The 20,496-nt window shown below is 40.0% G+C and overlaps 1 non-coding gene across 1 annotated transcript; it reads left to right on the top strand.

Moving 5' to 3' along the window:
• The first annotated feature begins 11,107 nt into the window (after positions 1–11,107).
• Positions 11,108–11,213, top strand: LOC121983506. The gene has a single exon (XR_006112555.1). It is a non-coding gene; the product is annotated as a small nucleolar RNA R71 (small nucleolar RNA).
• The last annotated feature ends 9,283 nt before the right edge of the window (positions 11,214–20,496 follow it).

Here is a 20,496-nt window from a genome sequence, read left to right as displayed (position 1 = left end):
ATCTAGTATGACCATTCAATATGATATAGTCAATTTCGACCGGTCTATTATGTCTGCAAATATCATCCGGTGCTTTATACTTAACTAAATCTCGTCCGATCTAGTATGACCCTTCAATATGATATAGTTAATTTCGACCGATCTATTATATCTGCAAATATCGTCCGATGCTTTATACTTAACTAAATCTCATCCGATCTAGTATGACCGTCCGAGTTTGTTGTTTAATCAGATAGATAGTCTTAAGTTACCCGATCGACCTTATACCCGATCGATTTTCCTCGTACTTCTTTGATTTTTTAAGAATCAAGTGGAGAGAGAGAGAAAAACTTGTCACGTTTTTCGAGGATGATTGCTAAGCTTACCTTCCTTTCCTTGGGATTTGACCTTCTTTTTTGAATTTGATCACCTTCTTTTTTTTATACCTAAGTTTTTCACAAATTATTATTGATCTTCGAGTTTCTTCTCTTTCCAGTTTTCCCCTATCTTTTTAAGGGTTTTTGGTATAGGGCATAGAAGAAAAGCAAAGGTTTAAGAGGCTCTCTTTTGCTCCCCGACTATTCCTTCTTCTTCCTCTCCCTCTGGTTATCTTCCTTCTGTTATTCCGCCATGGCCACTCCTTCCCCAGTGTGGTTTCTTTCATGCGCTTCTAACCTTATCGATTTAGAAGAGGTGGAGTTATAAATGAACTATGATTTTCCTTCCTATATAGTTCACCCTACCTCTTAGAGTGGTCCGCATCTTCCTCCTCTAGGAAGTATATCTATCTTTTGGGATCAAGCTTTACAAGGTTTCCGATTTCCTCTTCATCCCTTGTTCATTGATGTTAGTATCTACTTTGAGATTCCTCTTAATCAGCTTACTCCTCAATCTTTTTCTATCCTTGTGGGTTTTGTTGGGATATCTAAACTATTATATTTTCCTCTGTCCCCTCACCTTTTTCACTACTTCTTCATTCCCCGCCAAGTAGACATTGGTGTCTTTAAATTTCAGTCTCGCCCTAAGGCTATTTTGTTTAGTGGGATTCCTCCTCAAGAGGAATGACATCACAAATTTTTCTTTATGTGTCTTCCTTTTTCTCCTCCTTTTCCTACCAACTGGATATATGACTTTCCTCCAGTTCCTAGCGCTGACGGCTTCCTTACTGATCTCTCAGTTTCTTCTGCCTTACCCAAGTTAAAGGGAGCTAAATTTTGCTTACCAGCCTTGATTGTGGAAGGTATAATGTTTCCCTTTGGAATAAGCTCCATCGAAACCCCCTTGGAGGTCTTCTTTGGTATGTTTAGACGTTCTCGACTATGTTTATTAGCCATTTGTTAATTATTTTCTAAAATAATGCCTAATTCTTATATTTCAGCTGATGCTCTTCTACCTGCTTTTATGTACAAGAATACCACTATGACCAAGTCTTTTTTGAATAAACTTGGAGAAAAATAGCTACAGGCTCATCGAGCTAATCCTAGTACCTCTACTCTGGGTTTGTTATCTAAGGAAGAACAAGCAGCGGAAGCTGCTGCTTCCCTGGATGAGGAAGAGGAACAACCTTTTGTTGCCATACTCAAGAAACCCAGGCTTACTGAGGAAGTTCCCTTTCGTGACACTTTTGGTACTTTTGTGCAGATCCCCATTGTTCCTTCACCTATTTCTTTTGAGAGAGGTAAAGAACTAATGCCCCCTACTCACATTGTCTCCAACCTTTCTCTTAATACGATAAGACCGGGTCTACTTATTCCTTCCTCTTCTATTATTGTTTCAGTTACTTCTGCTTCTTAGATGGCTACTACTACTTCTGCATCCTCTCAACCTCTTTCCTTGGCCTTACCTCCTCTGGCTTCTGGACCACGAGCTAAAAGAACATCTTGCAAGAGATCTTCTCCGAGTCCAGGACCATCAGCTATCCGTGTCTCAACAACTGAATCAACTTTCATTTCTTTGCCATCTTCCATCCCCTCTAGCTGTTCCTCCGTTGTTCCCGGTTCTACTACTCCCCTCCATTCTCTTCCTTCTTCTTCTACATGAACTTCTTCACCTTCTGTCCCCACACCTCTTTTTAGGCAGGCTTCAGGTTTACCCTCTCAACTAGTACAAGCCTCAGATCGTCCTACCTACGGCTCTGTACAGATACAAAGCACATTGGCCGAATCTTGGCTACATATCCAAGAGCTATTAAAGGGCGTCAGTATTTCAAACCGCCCTGACAGTCACAGTCGTCAAGCTGTTACTGTAAGTGTTTTTAATTATATGTTATTAACTTCTTATTACTCCTTCTAATCGCATTATTATTTTGCTTAGTTCCTTGCCTCAAGTATTCATTTAGACCAGCTGCTCATTTCTTTGGAAAGGGATAATAGTTAGTTAAGGGCTCAAGTAGAGGCACCGAAAGCCAATCTTCCTCCTTTCCACATTGAGCTTACTCAATTACAAGAGAAGATGGCTTTACAGACTCAACAAATGGAGGCTATGAAAAATGAATTGCAGCATCAGCAACAGTTATTGAAAAATAAAGAGCTTGAAAGGAAAACCTTAGAGTTACAAGTGGATCGGTTAAACTCTAGCCTTTAGGTGGAAACTGCTTTGAAGGACAAAGGTATTTCAGATGTTTCTCATAAAAACATTCTCTTAGGAAAAGTGGAGAGGCTTCATAATATTTTTCTTTCTGAGCAGGCTTAAGATTTATCATCAAAAGAGTTTGCCCTTCTACAAGAGCAAGAACATAGAAAGGCTCAGGATGTAGAGATATCCTCACTCCAAAAGGAACTAGAACAGCTTAAATTGGAAAGAGACACTCTCAAAGATCAAAATACTAAACTATAAATCAAATTTCTGAGTTATAAAGAGCATGAGGAAGACCGATGGGAGGACAAGCGTTTAGCCTATTTGAGGTCTCCGAAGTTTAATGATGAATATGTCCGTCGTATGATAGGGACTTTGAATCATACTATGACAGGGGTTATTCAGCAATTGAGGGAAGGTGGTTATCTATCTCGAGAACCCCCCTCTCTATTCATAAACCTTCGCAGGCTTAATTATGAATTGCCCGAAAACTTGACAAGCAATTTTGAGTAAGCAGGATTATGTATTCATAAAATACTTGTAATTAAGTACTTGCAATATTTGTAAAAATTTGTACTTACTTGTTTTTCTAACCTTCATTATCTGGCCGCCGCTTCTTGAGAATAAGTACGATCTTGCTCAAAAGCTTTTCCTGTTGTGGTATCTTAATTGATCATATGGCTCTGAACAATAAGGCTTTTCCATAAACTCCTTGATCTCTATTCAGGCATGACTGTATATAAATAATTCCAAAGACCTCAGTGCTTCCAAGGGACGTGTAATCCCGAGTAACTTTATATGAAAAACTCCATAGGATTTATGTGTTCTTGGTCGAGCGTACAATCCTGAACGATTTTAAATAGAGAACTTCATATGATTGTGACTTCTGATGGGGAATGTAATTTTAAAGAATTATATATAAAGAATGCCCTCTGAACTTTGAATCCTGGTCGAGAGTGTAATACCGAGTGATCTTTGTAAAGAAATCCAGATGACTTTGAATCTAGGTCAGACCTATAATCCCGAACGATTTAATATGAAGAATTTCATCAACCTTTGAATTTTCGGCCGGGCGTGTAATCTCGATCGATTTAATATGAAGAATTTCATCAACCTGGTCGGATGTGTAATCCCGATCGATTTAATATGAAGAATTTCATCAACCTGGTCGGGTGTGTAATCCCGATTAATTTGAGTCAATAGAGTCCTATGCTCTATCATATTTTAGTCAGGTACTCAATCCTGCTTTACTTTGCTAATGATAGTTTAAAGTCTTCGGTTCCTCCTAGGAAGGCCCGTCCGGGTTACTTCAAGAGATTTCTCGATCGACTGTGTTTTTGATAGTTTAAAGTCTCCGGTTCCTCTCGAGGAGGCCCGTTCAGGTTACTTCAGGAGATTTCCTGATCGACTATGTTTATGTTAGTTTAAAGTCTCCGGTTCCTCTCAAGAAGACCCATCCGGGTTACTTCAGGAGATTTCCCGATCGACTATGTTTATGCTGGTTTAAAGTCTCCGGTTCCTCTTAAGAAGACCCGTCCGGGTTATTTCAGGAGATTTATCGATCGATTGTGTTTTGATAGTTTAAAGTCTCCGGTTCCTCTCGAGAAGGCATGTCCGGGTTTATTCAAGAGATTTCTCGATCGACTATGTTTATGCTGGTTTAAATTCTCTGGTTCCTCTCAAGAAGACCCGTCCGGGTTACTTCAGGAGATTTCTCAATCGACTGTGTTTTTGATAGTTTAAAGTCTCCGATTCCTCTCGAGAAGGCCCGTCCGGGTTTATTCAAGAGATTTCCCGATCGACTATGTTTATGCTGGTTTAAAGTCTTCGGTTCCTCTCAAGAAGACCCGTCCAGGTTACTTCAGGAGATTTCCCGATCGGCTGTGTTTTTGATAGTTTAAAGTCTCCGGTTCCTCTCAAGAAGGTCCGTCCAGGTTTATTCAAAAGATTTCCCGATCGACTATGATTTGAGTGGAACTAAAAATGCTTTCACTAACCTTGTGATGGTTTATCGTCTTCGAGATTCCTTAAGGAAGCCTGATCGGTCACTCCTTAAAGCTCCCAATTGACGGTCGCTTGAGCAGAATAAAAATGTTTGCCCGGTAATCACCATGTTGTTTAAATCGTGTTTATGTTTCGGGCGATACTTGGCCTGCATTGTATTTATCAAATTAAATGAAGTACATAAATTGCAAGCATACTTGTCATCTTTTTGCAGGACCGAATGGAGAGAAATTTCTTAAAGTAAACTCGATTTGTTCTTTTGGACGTGCTAAGCTTCACGTGATTGGATGATTGGAATATACTGAGGAGGCATTAATCCGCTTGTTCAGGGATATCTATATTTCTCGAGCGATATAATCTTGTTAAGTTCGGTAGGGCTGTAAACGATTTGCACTCCATGGGCACCCGAGAATTCTTCTTTCTGTGTCTTGGAGATAATATGAACCTGATGTCAATTTTTCTACCACCTTGTAGGGTCCTTCCCATTGTGGTGCTAATTTGTTAACATCCCCAGCGGGTTTGACACGCTTCCACACTAGATCCCTCCACTTGGAAGAATCTCGGGATGACTCTTTTGTTATAATTTTGTCTCATTCATTGTCGGTATGATATAAGAGGAGTTGTAGCTTTGTCTCGAATTTCTTCTATCAGATCTAGCTCCATAAGTCGTCTACCTGCATTGTCATCCTCACATAGTTATCTTCTGTCGGATTCTACTCCCACCTCGATAGGAATTACAACTTCTCCTCCATAAACCACTTGGAAGGGAGTAATCCCTGTAGCTTCTCAGGGTGTAGTACGATATGCCCAAAGAACACTGGGCAATTCATCTACCCAGTTGCCTCCGACATGATCCAGCTTGATTTTTAGACCTCTTATAATCTCTCTGTTAGTTACTTCTACTTGATCGTTACTCTGTGGATACACCACAGAGGTGAATGCTTGAGTAATATCGTAGCTTTTACACCAATCTAAGATTCTGTCCCCTTGAAACTGCCTTCCATTATCAGAGACTACTTTATGGGGAATACCGAATCTGCAAATAATATTTTTCCACAAAAATTTAATAACTGCATCTTTAGTAATCCAAGCAAGTGGTTCTGCTTCTATCCATTTAGAGAAATAGTCTATTGCTACTAATAAAAATCTTCTCTGTGCAATTGCCATAGGAAATGGACCAACTATATCCATGCCCCATTGATCAAAGGGGCAGGAAACTATAGAGGTTCTTAATAATTGTGTAGAATGATGTGGAATATTCTGATGTTTCTGACAAGAAATGCAAGCTCTTACAAATTTAACAGCATCTTCATATAAAGTAGGCCAGAAATATCCTGCTAGTAAAATTCTGCGGGCTAAGGATCTTCCTCCTATATGACTGTCACATGAGCCCTGATGAACCTCTTGCAAGATGAATTGTATATCTTCTGTTCCAATACATTTAAGTAAAGGTCTAGAGAAAGCCCTTTTATATAACTGCTCCCCTATCATAGTGTATTGGGAGGCTCTCTTCTTAAATATCCTTGCTTGTTCTGCATCAATTGGAAGAATACCTTGCTACAAATATAATATGATTTGTACTCTCCAATCACCATGTATCTCTATATCAGATTGTCTTTCAATGCAAGATACTAACAATGTCTGCTCAACTAGCCGATCTAAGTTCCAGGGTGTTATAGCAGAGGCCAATTTAGCTAATTCGTCTGCTGCCTGATTCTCAGATCGAGGAATTTTTTGTATATTTACTTCTTGAAACTGAGTTTTTAATTTATCAAATGCCTCAGCATATAACTTGAGTCTATCATTATTAATTTCAAAGTTACCTGATAATTGCTGGGCTGCCAATTGAGAGTCAGAATAGATATAAACCTGGGCTGCCCCCATATGCCGAGCGGCTTGTAACCCTGCTATCAGTGCTTCATATTCTGCTTCATTATTAGTGACCCTATAATTTAGCCTGACAGAAAGTCGAAACTTATCTTCCTTGGGAGATATAAAGAGAATACTGTTACGCAACCGCAAGTGTACAGTTTTATTGTCAGTAATATAAAAGATTTGTCGAATCCATAGGGACTGTTGATTAAGCACTAGAGATGTCGCAAGTAGGTTATCTAGACGGTCGAAAGTTAGCTTTGGTGCTTGCAAACTAACGAGAGTGATTAAAGAGAGAAAGAAGGTTGAGAGAGAGAGAGGGAAGAGATCTTGGAGGGAATGAGCTTCGAGAGATGGATTCTAGGATTTCGGTTTCATTGTAATACTAGGAGATACTACATAGATTGCTTAGTTTCTACCCTCTATATCCATGCTCTTGTAGGAAGTTAGATTGGTCAATATCCTTAAGTATTGAATAGAGATGATCCCTGTGAAATCTTGTAACGGTTAACCCCCCTGTCATGAGGGCGTCTCGATAGATCACAGGAATTCATGTCTCGTAAATATCAATAAGGATAAAGGTAGATGGTATGGGTCCCTACTTCCTTATGGAGGAATTGCGTCTCCTTTCAAGAGAATGTCCTAGACGTCCGTGAACGGGTTACCCTTGTCACTAGGGCCCCTCGGGTGTACGATCTAGAGCACTCTCTCTACGAGAGCAGCAGTTCCTAAGGGGTTGTTTCTCCTTTTAAGGGAGTGTCTTAGACGTCCGAAAAGGGTTACCCCTGTCCTTGGTCAATACACTCTAGGGCATTCCCTTTGCGGGATTAACCATCCTCCACATCAATCAACAAAGCATGAAATATAAATATGTCACACAAGCATGAACAAGGCATGAACAAGTCATCGAATAAAAAATAAGCTAAATCTACATAGTTCTACATCTCCATCGCATTACAAGTATTCCCTAATCCTAGAAGAGGATGTCTACTCCATTGTGAGGGAAGAACAACCCCAGAATATAAAGAAAAGTATACTTACAACCCTAGAAGAAGAGGAAGAAGAGATGCTTGATGATTCCGATGTCTTGGGGATGCTTCCTTGCTCCAGAGATGGATGGATCGTGAAGGGATGGCGGTAGATGAAGCTCTACGGCTTTCCCCGAGGGTAGGGACGAAGTCCCAAACCAAAGATGAACCCAAGAGTAAGGTTCTTGACCCTTTTATACGCAAGGGAACGAGCACTGCACGGGTCGTGGCACGACCGTGCAAGGTTGGCACGACCACGCCTTTCCTCCCTTCTGGTTGAGTGGCACGACCATGCGAGTCCGCACGGTCGTGTCTTCCTTGGCCACTGGTTGTGAGGCACGACCGTGCAAGATTGCACGACCATGCTTTACTTCCTCTTTGGAGTGACCACACGGCCGTGCAAGGTTGCACGGTCGTGGCCTTCTGCTTCTCTGCCCAGGGTCACATGACCGTGTGGATTCACACGGCCGTAACCTTCCTCCTCTCTGGAATGCTGCTTGGCCACGGGTTGATTGGCACGGCCAATGCCCTCTTCACCTCTGGATTACAAGCACGGCCGTGCCATTTGGCACGACCGGAACATGCTCATGGCCACACAGTCGTGTGGCCTTGCACGACCGAAGCTCTTGTGTGCCCTTTTTCTCCATTTCTGCTCCAAATAACGTCCTCTCAACAAGAAAACAAGCAAAGAGCATATCTCCGAACAAAAGAGTATTTATGATGAGTATGCACTAAAGGAGATGATTATGCAAAGAATATGTATGCATAAAGCAAGTGAATGTGCGCTAAAACATGCATAAACAATCATAAGATCTACGCACATCACGCTCCCAGACTTAAACCTTTGCTTGTCCTCAAGCAAAACCCACAATTTAGATTCATGTGGTTAAATAGTAGATCATAATCTCTAGCAAGTCAACCTAATTCTATCAAATAATTTTATTGGTGAGCAAGATACAAAAGTAGTTTAAGTATGACCTAAGTAGTAGTCCTCCGTGCTCAGTGTGAAAGTGACCTTGATTTATCAAGTTTCAATCCCTAAGTTTAGTCAAGTCGTCATAAAATTATGTTCCTTATGCTTCCGGCGATAGGCACTTACCTGCCACACACAAGGTTTGTTCCTCTCAAAAATGCTATGCATCGTCTACACAAGGTCTCAAAGGAATACTCAGTATCAAGAGAAACATAGCATTCATTTCCCTAGTAACCTAACTCGGTCTCAAAGGGGTGAATTGCTAGTTTCCACTCACGACAATAATTTTTTTTATCCCTTATTTTTTTCATTCATTTTTTTTTAATGTTTGCAAAGTACTAAACTTGAACAAACTTTCATTTTTTTTTTTGGTTTAATTTTTTTTTCAAATGAGCTTACATGATCTGAGTTTATCCAGTAACCAAAATGTAGTTGAGAGGTCACCATAGAAGCACAAGTACTAGTCCAATTCTATGAATCATGACTATTTTAGAGTTATCAACCATCAAAAATAGGCATAGTGTATAGAGATCCTAAAACAAGGTCAATACATAATCTCTTATAGTAAAAACATTGCTCACTTCATGCTATCAAAGATAGAAAAAGATAGATCACTAAACATACTAGCACCATAAGTAACACATAAACCACATAAAATCTAGAGTAAATGTGCTAGTATTTTGCAATAAGATACAAACAATCATAATATGATGTAAAATGCAACTACTAAGAAAAAAGAAATAAGTAAAAATTGAACTAAACTAAATGCATCTAATGCATCCCCCCAGACTTAAACTTTTCATTATCCCAATGAAAACTAAAAACAATGTGGAGGAAATTTAAAGTAAGAGAAGTTACCAAGTGATGAGACATTCATATTTTTGAAGATACTCCTCTATCCAATTTTCACATTCCTCCACAACTTTGAAATCTATAAAAATAAGATAGACAAGAAAAATTAAGCAGAGGGTATGATTTATTATCAATGAAGTAAAAATGAACTAAAAAGAAAACAAGGAAAATGAACTTGGGTTGCTTCCCAAGAATCGCTTGTTTAAGGTCATTAGCTCAACCACCTCATTAGATTCATCGAAATCTCGATCTTGGAGGGGTAAGATATTTTAAAATCCTCTTACCAAGGGCTCTTATTATGGAGAGAGCTTTCATCAAAGGAGCTACAAAGTAAAGCATAACTCTCTCCATCTTCGTCTTGTTTGAAGTTCTTTCAAGTGGTTGAAGATGGTTCAGATCGAGCTTCCAATTATAAGCCCCATGAAAATCTGCACATATAAAGAAAATACAAATCTCCCACAAACGTATTAGATAAGATAGAGCCATAACCATATTAAGATAAGCAAGATAAGAAATAAAAACTGAATCACATTCAACAAAGTCAATGATAGATACCTCTATAAAATTTTCCAAAAGATCACAAGAAATACTAACCTTATTTTGCTGAGAGATACCTGAAATTTCTAAACATGGCGATGCGACCTCTTCTGAATCAATTGATGGGTCTGGCTCTAGCTCAGGTGTTGGTTATACAATAGATGGTGATTCTTGGGACTCACCCATATCTACATGAGTCCCTACACATTGGTTCACAACATGTTCAACCCTTGCAATTCTTACCTTTAAGGGTTGTGTGGACGAAGGAGGTGATCCTTGAGATGCTGCTTCCACAACGCAGCTCCCTACACATTCTTCCAAATCATCATCATCAACACAAGCATTGAAAAATAAACCAACATCTATATCTTTAACAGGAGAATCAACTATAGGAGGATCATTGACTTCATTTGCATTTTTAAGTTGATCTACCTCAATACATTCATCATCTGAAAATTCAATTTCATCATAACACCTTGTAAACCCAGAAGGTAGATATGAAAATTTGTTATCCACTGCATTATCATCACAATCCTCATCTGAAGAGTCCTCATATTCATATACATCCAGAAATCTACACTCAACCATATTGGTGTCACAGAATTTGCCAAAGTCTTCATTTTCATTGACCCTCACTAGCCTTTGTGGAAAAGGAACCTTTAGTGAAGGTCTTGGGAAAGGTACTTCCTTTTCTCCATATTCCCTTTGAGCTTGCTGAGGAGGTCCAATTTGCTTATCTAATGTTGGTGTGATCAATCGTTGAGGGAAGGGTACATGTGGCCTTTGTGAACTTCTTGGAGTAATGAAACTGAGGTCTTGTGATCTTCTATTATTCTTCTCCTCAATTCTATACAAGTCATTTTTCAGAAGTTCTTTATAATTCTTGCCGCCCCTCAACTTAATATCATTACAATTTTCACTAGATCTTATTTGTGTAGGAGGGGGATCTTCTTTGAACCATTTTGAAACTATGCTCTCAATCCTTGCCCCCAAATGTTTGAACTCCTCATTCTGTGACTTCTGAATTTCGACATTCTTAGGTGGTTGAACTGCATTTTGTTTGACAGGCTCTCTTGTATATATGGCTTGTACTTCTTGAATTTCTGAGGGAGATTCCATCCAACTTTTGCTCGACCATCCACGGAGGTTCAATGCCACTTGATCAATCAATGTATAAGCTTCTTCTATACTCTTGTCCATAAAAGAACCTCCAGCTGATGAATCTAATAAGCACTTATCTGAAAAAGAAATTCCCCTATAGAATATGTGTAGAATCAACCATTTCTCCAAACCATGATGAGGGCACTATCTTTGTAGACTCTTGAATCTATCCCATGTTTCAAATAATGGTTCTCCATACACCTGAGCAAAATTTGTGATGCAACTCCTCATGTAGATTGTTCTTCTTGGAGGGAAAAAATGATTCAAAAATTGCTGCTCCAATTGTTCCCAACTTGTGATGCTTTGAGGATGGAGAGAATATAACCAAGTCCTTGCTTTATCCATGATGCTAAAGGGAAATGCCATCAACTGAACTGCATCTGCTGATACTCCTTCACAATTCACCATATCACAAAGCTCTAGAAATTTCTGAAGATGCAGATAAGGACTTTCTGATACTTCTCCTCTAAATTTGTGACCTTGTATCATGGAAATTAACTCTGGGTCTAGTTGGAAATTTTACGCTTTAATATGAGGCTGCACAATGGGAGACATAAATCTTGCAGAAATAGGTGCCGAGAAATCTCTTAAGGCCCTGCTTGATATGTTAGTGCTCATCGAAATAAAATGAGTAAAAATAAAAATGAAGAATTAAAGATAAGAAATGAAATGTTATATGAAAAACAAAAAATAAAATGCAGAATTTAAATTGCTAGGAAAAAATGCAGATTTTTTTTTGATTATGTATATGGAAAATAGATTGCAATTTAATATGGAAAACAAAAACTATTCACAAGTTTAGGTTAACTAAATTGCTAATCTACTAATGTTAATGTGAACAGTCCCCGGCAACAGTGCCAAAAACTTGTTACGCAACCACAAGTGTACGGTTTCATCATCAGTAATATAAAAAATTTGTCGAATCCACAGGGATTGTTGATTAAGCACTAGAGATGTCGTAAGTAGGTTATCTAGATGGTCGAAAGTTAGCTTTGGCACTTGCAAACTAACGAGAGTGATTGAAGAGAGAAAGAAGGTTGAGAGAGTGAGAGGGAAGAGATCTTGGAGGGAATGAGCTTCGGGATATGGATTCTAGGATTTCAATTTCATTGTAATACTAGGAGATACTACATAGATTGCTTAGTTTCTACCCTCTATGTCCATGCTCTTGTAGGAAGTTAGATTGGTCAATATCCCTAAGTATCGAATAGAGATGATCCCTGTGAAATCCTATAACGGTTAACCCCCTGTCACGAGAGCACCTCGATAGATCACAGGAATTCGTGTCTAGTAAATAGCAATAAGGATGAAGGTAGATGGTACGAGTCCCTACTTCCTTATGGAGGAATTGACTCTCCTTTCAAGAGAATGTCCTAGACGTCCGTGAACGGGTTACCCTTGTCACTAGGGCCCCTCGGGTGTACTATCTAGAGCACTCTCTCTATGAGAGCAGCAATTCCTAAGGGATTGTTTCTCCTTTTAAGGGAGCGTCTTAGACGTCCGGAAAGGGTTACCCCTATCACTAGGGTACCTTGGTCAATACGCTCTAGGGCGCCCCCTTTGTGGGATTAACCATCCTCCACATCAATCAACAAAGCATGAAATATAAATATGTCACACAAGCATGAACAAGGCATGAACAAGTCATCGAATAAAAAATAAGATAAATCTACATAGTTCTACATCTCCATCACATTACAAGTACTCCCTAATCCTAGAAGAGGATGTCTACTCCATTGTGAGGGAAGAACAAACCCATAACATAAAGAAAAGTATACTTACAACCCTAGAAGAAGAGGAAGAAGAGATGCTTGATGATTCCGATCTCTTGGGGATGCTTCCTTACTCCGGAGATGGACGGATCGTGAAGGGACAGCGGCGGATGAAGCTCTACGGCTTTCCCCTAGGGGAGTGACGAAGTCCCGAACCAAAGATGAACCCAAGAGTAGGGTTCTTGACCCTTTTATACGCTAGGGAATGGGCGCTGCACGGGTCATGGCACGGCCGTGCAAGTTTGGTACGACCACGCCTTTCCTCCCTTCTGGTTGAGTGGCATGACCGTGCAAGTCCGCACGGCCGTGTCTTCCTTGGCCGCTGGTTGTGAGGCACAAAGATTGCACGACCATGCTCTGCTTCCTCTCTCGAGTGGCCACACAGCCGTGCAAGGTTTCACCGCCGTGTCCTTCTACTTCTCTGCCCAGGGTCACACGGTCGTGTGGATTCACACGGTCGTGACCTTCCTCCTCTCTGGAATGTTTCTTGGCCACAGGTTGATTGGCACGGTCGTGCCATTCGACATGACCAAGGCTCTCTTCACCTCTGGATTGCAAGCACGGCCGTGCCATTTGGCACGGTCGGAACATGCTCATGGCCACACAGTCTTGTGGCCTTGCACGACCCAAGCTCCTGTGTGCCCTTTTTCTCCATTTCCGCTCCAAATAATGCCCTGTCAACAAGAAAACAAGCAAAGAGTAGATCTTCGAACAAAAGAGTATTTATGATGAGTATACACTAAAGGAGATGATTATGCACAGAATATGTATGCATAAAGCAAGTGAATACGCGCTAAAACATGCATAAACAATCATAAGATCTACGCACATCAAATACCAATTTCACTACCTTGTCTGGTTGAAGATCCATCTATATATACTTTCCAAGTACTTTCTTCTTTAGGGCCTTGAACCTCTATGATGAAATCTGCTAGAGCTTGTGCTTTGATGGCCGAGCGAGGTTGGTATTGTATCACTACAAGAAAATTGGGATTCTACAACACTTAAACGACAATGCTTTTTTTAAAAAGCGTTGTCTATTTTTTTTTATCAACGCTTTTAGTGAAAAGCCTTGTCTATTTCATTATTTTGTTATTAATAGACAACGCTTTGCTAAAAACCATTGTCTATTAGTGATTTTTATGGGTCAAAGACAATGCTTCGTAAAAAGCATTGTCTATTAGTTTTTTTTAGTGTCTACGACAATGATTTTTAAAAAGCGTTGTCTACTGTCAAGTTATCATCTCAATCTTAAGTGATCTAGACTGCTTATCTCAAGATCTGACGGTTGGATCTTCATCCATCTTCATCACAATATGGACGGCCCAGATTAAAGGAGGAGAAAACTTCGTTTCCTTTTACCCATGCGATGACACAGTGCTGTGATTCCTTTCTATTCGCGACATCTCCTCTCGCGCGGCTAGGGCACGCGACCTCCCACCGCCGGTCGTCTCTTCTTCCTCACCACCGGCCAGCAACTCTTTCTTCTCTTCACTGTCGCTGGCCGGACCTCCATAGCCCACCCTTCTTCTTGATTCCAGCGGCGACAGCAGCAAGCACCGACGACGACTTCGAGCATCCACCTCACCTGTACGCCATGTGGTTGAAGCACATCGATGCATCATGCGGGTTCTCTGCCTCAGGTCCGAAAGGCTATTTCCTTTTCGCTATTCCCCGTCCTTTCCGTCTCCTTCAAAGTTGGCTTTTTGGTTGATACGAGGAACATCTCCTAGTGGATTCTTATTCAGCTTCTGTGTGCCTAGTCCCTACCGATGAATTTAATTAATGGATATATGTGTTTGGTGCTACTTTTCGCAGGTAGGGTGTGCTGGGTGTGCAAACGTTGTTAATAGAATCCGGGGAGTGCTTGGCGGGAGAGGGGATTTTCGGGCTATCAGGGAGATGAACTACAGGAGCAGTTCGATTTCTTCAGGTTTGCTTCCCTGTGTTTCTTCCACTTTCGATCTCTTGTTTTCAGTGGGGATTGATTGATCTTATGCTTTTGGATTGAAATCAAGCTGCTAAGGCTTCTGCCAGGGCATTTGATTTCGGAAGGACCCATGTGGTTCGACCCAAGGGAAGGCATTTGGCCACTGTGGTGTGGCTTCATGGCCTAGGTGATAATGGAGCAAGGTACTTGACATTCCCTTTGTTTTCCTTTCTTTGGTGTGTGTTCTCTTTCTATGTGATTACATATTCTGAATTATGGTATTAGCAAGACTAATTTTTGGTGTTTGCGAATCTTACCCATGATTTTTAATGCCTGCTTGTTCAGTAAGTGAAGTCAAAACTAATTCCTCTGCCTTTTGGTTCGGGGTATAACAATGACTACTATGCAATGTTTCCTTTGATATAGTAAGATGTGCTATGCGAATTAGAATCCATGCATGTTCGCCTGATGCTGATATGTTTGTTATCTTGCTTCTCAGGAAGTTAGTTATCTACACCATCTGTGCTCGTAGGAAATCTTTGTTCATCATAGGACGTTCATTTTATTGTGCTTGAGTTGACTGCTTGCTGAGACATTGACTCAGTACACATTGAGAAGTGTAAATATTTTTCTTATGATGGTAATTCGAAAATTAGTTTGTATTCTTATTGGCTTTAAATGAAGGAGATTTGCTCCTGTTCTTCTTGATCCTGCAATAGAATTCACGTTTCTAAATTACAATAGCAAGATATTTTTAGCTTAGATAGTTGGATTTGTATCATATGTAGTTCTTTTAGTGAGAACTCAAAATGATAAAATCATTAGATTCTGATTGAGTCTTTGCTATTTTAGACTTTATGTAGATTTCATTTCATGCTTTAGGTTTCGTTCTATGTTTTTCTTCATGTTGTCTTTCATATTGAATAATGTTTTATGTGAATGTTAAGTGCTTATATTAATTTGACCTCCTATGTTTCAATTTACACACATTATGATTTCATTGACTCATGCCCATCAAGTGTTTGATTAAATGTCTCTTCCATTATATAGATTTTAGTTGATACACAAGGAGAGCGCCATTTCAGAGCTGAAGTTGGAACTATCAGTCGTGCACACCATTCCCATTTGGTTTCTCTTGTAGGATATTGTGTATCAGAGAATCAGAGATTGCTCGTCTATGATTATGTGCCCAATAGAACTCTTTATTACCATCAGAGAATCAGAGATTGCTCGTCTATGATTATGTGCCCAATAGAACTCTTTATTACCATCTCCATGGTGAGTAATGATTTTTATTCTTTTTTTTTTAGGACCAAGTTAATTCACACAGGTCTTCAAAGTCTACCATCAAATTGTATTTAGTGATGCATGTATTCCAATCCTATCTGGCATTGCTTTTGCAGGAAAAGGAAGATCAGTAATGCAATGGACCAAGAAGGTTAAGGTCGCTGTTGGGACAGCTAGTGGAATAGCATACCTTCATGAGGATTGTAATTTCTATTTTCTTTCTTGTTCCACTCAGCTTTGTTGACTTGAAATAAATCATACATTAAATCAGAAATTTTTGTCAATTTTATTTTTTGTATCAGGTAATCCTCAGATACTTCACAGAGATAGCAAGTCCTCAAACATTTTATTAGATTACAACTTTGAGGCTAAGGTTGCCATACATCTTGTTTGGTGCACTGAAACTGTCAGAACTTTGAAACAGAACTATCTACTTTGTCATCATATGTTTTAAATTCAAATGTCACTATCTACTTTGAAATAGAACTATTTAATCTTTGTATATAGTTGAATTCTCCTGTAAATACTAATACTTTGTAATTAAATTCTATTATTTTGGTACGAGTTTGAAATCATTAGCTGAGCTAATTAATGTTATTTTATATGCCAAATTCAAATCTAGACATGGTAAAAGAAAATTAATAGTTTTGTAAATATAAAAAAATGATTTTGTAAATATTTTATTTTTATTTTTATTTTAAAAAGACAACACTTTTAAAGCGTTGCACAAGTGTTGTCTTTGCCAAAAACAACAACGCTTTTAAAGCGTTGCAAAGATGATGTTTTTGCAAAAAAAAATACACAACGCTTTTAAAGCGTTGTCTTCGCTACAAACGACAACGCTTTAAAAGCGTTGTCGTTGAGTAGACTTTTAACAACAGTGCCTTTAACAACGCTTTTTCAGGCACAAAGACAACGCTTTAAAAGCGTTGTCTATTAGCTTTTTTCTTGTAGTGTATATGTCATACTCATTAAGTTTGGTCGTCCATTTGATTAACCGACCGGATGCCTCTAGGTTAAGCAACACCCGCCCGAGAGTACTGTTGGTCAATACAATAATTGCATATGCTAAAAAATACGGACGCAACCTCCGGGCAGTTAATACTAATGCATAGGGCAACTTTTCGAGTGTAGTATATCTACACTCGGCTCCTTTTAATAAATGGCTAGAGAAATATACAGGTTGTTGCTCTTTCCTAACTAACACAGAACCTACAACATTTTCATTAGCTGACAAATATACCCATAGGGTTTCTCCTACCAGAGGCTTAGCCAACACGGGAAGGGTGGACAAGTAATGTTTCAATTCCTGGAAGGCTTTATCACATTCTTCATCCCATTGAAATTTGTTAGCCTTCCGTAGTATTTTGAAGAAATGGAAGCTACGATCAGTTGATCTTGAAATGAATCTGGACAAGGCTGTGATCCGACTGGTGAGTCTTTGAGCTTCCCTCATGCTGCATGGTGGCTCCATGTTTTGAAGTGCTTTGACTTTGCTTGGGTTGGCCTCTATTCCCCACTCGGACACCATATAGCCCAGGAACTTTCCCCCTTTGGCTGCAAACAAACATTTGCTCGAGTTCAACTTGAGACTATATTGCCTCAATGTTCCGCAAGTTTCTTCTACATCCCTGCAGAGATCAGTAGCCTGAAGAGACTTAATTAAAATATCATCAACATATACTTCCATATTCCTTCCAATCTATTTCTGGAAGACCTTATTCATAAGTCTTTGATAAGTTGCTCCTACATTTTTTAGTCCGAAAGGCATAACATTATAACAATAAGTACCTTCAGATGTCACAAAACTGGCATTCTCTTGATCCTCTTTAGCAAGAGGGACCTGATGATAGCCTTGATAGGCGTCCAGCATAGAAATATATTCACACCCGACCGTGGAATCTACTAATTGATCGATCCGGGGCAAAGGATAATAATCTTTTGGGCAGACCTTGTTAAGATCGCGGAAATCAATACATACCCTCCATTTATTTTCTGGTTTAGAGACTAGGACGACATTAGCTAACCAGCTAGGGAATTGCACCTCCCTGATGTAACCAGCCTCCATCAATTTAGCCACTTCTTCTTTAATTATTTGATTTTGCTTCGCACTGAAATTCCTCTTTCTTTGCATGACAGGCCGAGCATCTGGGAAGACATGTAAAGAATGCTCCATTACTGAAGGAGAAACACCCGTGACTTCCTTGGTCGTCTAAGCAAAAACATCATTGTTTTTCTTTAAGCATTGAACCAGCTCTATTTTCAACATAGGATCAAGATCGACTGTGACATAAGTGACAGCTTCAGGTCGACCGGTCTTTATCTGGACTTCTTCCTTCTCCTCATAAACCAAGACATGTGGCTTCTCTTGAATGGCATTGATCTCCATTCTTTGCATTTTTCGGGCGGCACTAGCTTCAGTTCTAATAATTTCCACATAACATTTACGAGCCGTCTTCTGATCACCACGTACTTCCCCGACCTGGTCATTAACAGGAAATTTAATTTTCTGGCAAAACGTAGAAACGACCGCCCTAAACTCATTTAAGGTCGGTCGACCCAGTTTCACCTTATAGGTAGATGGGGCATCCACCACCATGAAGCAAGATCTTCTTGTTCTCATGAGGGGATCCTCCCCTAAAGATATGGTCAACTTTATCTAGCCAAGCGGTTGTACCTCATTACTAGTGAATCCGTATAGAGGCGTCACCATCTGTTGAAGTTCACTTGGATCAATCTATAGTTGATCAAAAGTTTTTTTGAAAATAATATTGACGGAAATACCAGTGTCTATCAAGGTACGAGAAATAGTGTAATTGGCTATCACAGCCTTAATTATTAACGCATCATCATGGGGTATTTCTACCCCTTCAAGATCTTTGGGCCCAAAGCTGATTTCTGGCCTTGCTGCTCTTTCCATGCTACATCCAACAACATGGATCTCAAGTCTTCTTGCGTGTGCCTTCCTGGCCCTGTTGGAATCTCCATCAGTGGGCCCGCCCGTGATCATATTAATGTTGGCTCGGCCGACATTGCTCCTGTTCTCTTCTTGTCGAGCTGTTATGGCCTCAGGCTGAGCTTTCTTAGGCACCTGAGATGTACCGACCGGGTTTGGTAATACCCCTTGTTGAGGTTCGACCGGGTGATATTCTAATTTGAGTGGACTTTGTTGTCTGGGATATTGCTGTCGATAGTAGTTTTGTCTTTGATAACGATCCCTATTTCCTCTCTTATTCTTTAAAACGAAGCAGTCTTCTGTATGATGACTGCTGGTCTTGTGATAAGTGCACCATCTCCTTGGTGCTTCTTGTTGCATCTCCACATGATGTACGGCTTGTGGACGATACTCGGTATGACGATGGGGGGGGGGGGGGGGGGATTCCTCGAGGTCCTCTCGGTGGAGGGACGGGAGCAGGAACCCTTTCCTTAACAGGAGTGGGAGAAGAAGTAGTATCTTCTTTTCTGCGTGCAACTTGAGCTTCTTCAACATTAATGAATTCAGTAGCACGTTCAATTAATGAGTCAAAATTGGCAGGAGGATTTCTCACCAGATCTTTAAAGAAATCATTATCATAAAAGCCCTGAGAGAAAGAACTTACCAATATCTCAGTAGTAGCATCAGGTACATCAATAGTTACCTGATTGAATCTCTTGATGTAGGCTCTGATGGCCTCTTTAGATCCTTGTTTAATTGAGAATAAGCTCCAGGGAGTTTTATGATACCTTTTCTTACTAAAAAAATGATGCAAGAAAACCTTCTTGAAATCCTTAAACCTTTGGATAGAATTTTCAGGCAATCTTTTGAACCAGCGTTGAGCAGCTCCTCCAAGTGTTGTAAGGAACATCCGACACTTTACTCCATCAGAAAATTGTTGTAATAATACTACGTTCTTAAATTTTAATAGATAATCCTCTGGATCTGTGGTTCCAGTATACTCGTCGATTTAAAGATTTTGATACCGCTTAGGAAGTGGATCCTCCAGGACACTTTGAGAAAAGGGAGAAATAATTCTCTCTAGCGAGCTATCACTAGCCAACATCATTTTAGCTTTACATTTCTCTTTGTCCGGTGCTTCGCCAGAGGATTCTTGAAATACAAGCCTTCGTCCTCCCTGTTCGAAAGGAGTACGAAGAAAAGCTCGAGGGCGTCTAGTCGGAGAAGCAATGGCCGGAGTGATATACATACGATCTTCCTCTTCCAATTCTTTTCCCTTCTGATGGTCAGTAGTCGAGATCGTTGGATTATGAGCTACTGGCAGAGTAGCTCCAGTATGAGCTTGTTGTTGTTGTTGTTGTTGTTGTTGTTGTTGTTGTTGTTGTAGAGCCTTCTGGACATGAGTGTTAATAAGGAAATCCAGATCTTCCTGACTAATAGTGAGTAAGTTCGATTTTCCAACGTCTTCCATCTTACAATCTCATATTCAGGTGAAATTCCCACAGACGACGCCAAATTTGTATAACGACCCGGCCCTCTTGGCCCATTTGGCGACCTCTCATGTCATCGACCGTCGGCCCTTTATATCGTCG

The sequence above is a fragment of the Zingiber officinale genome, chromosome 5A (assembly GCF_018446385.1).
Source record: "Zingiber officinale cultivar Zhangliang chromosome 5A, Zo_v1.1, whole genome shotgun sequence".
Classification (NCBI taxonomy): Eukaryota; Viridiplantae; Streptophyta; class Magnoliopsida; order Zingiberales; family Zingiberaceae; genus Zingiber; species Zingiber officinale.
Note: the sequence above shows the minus strand (reverse complement) of the source record. Positions and strands in the feature narration are given on the sequence as shown.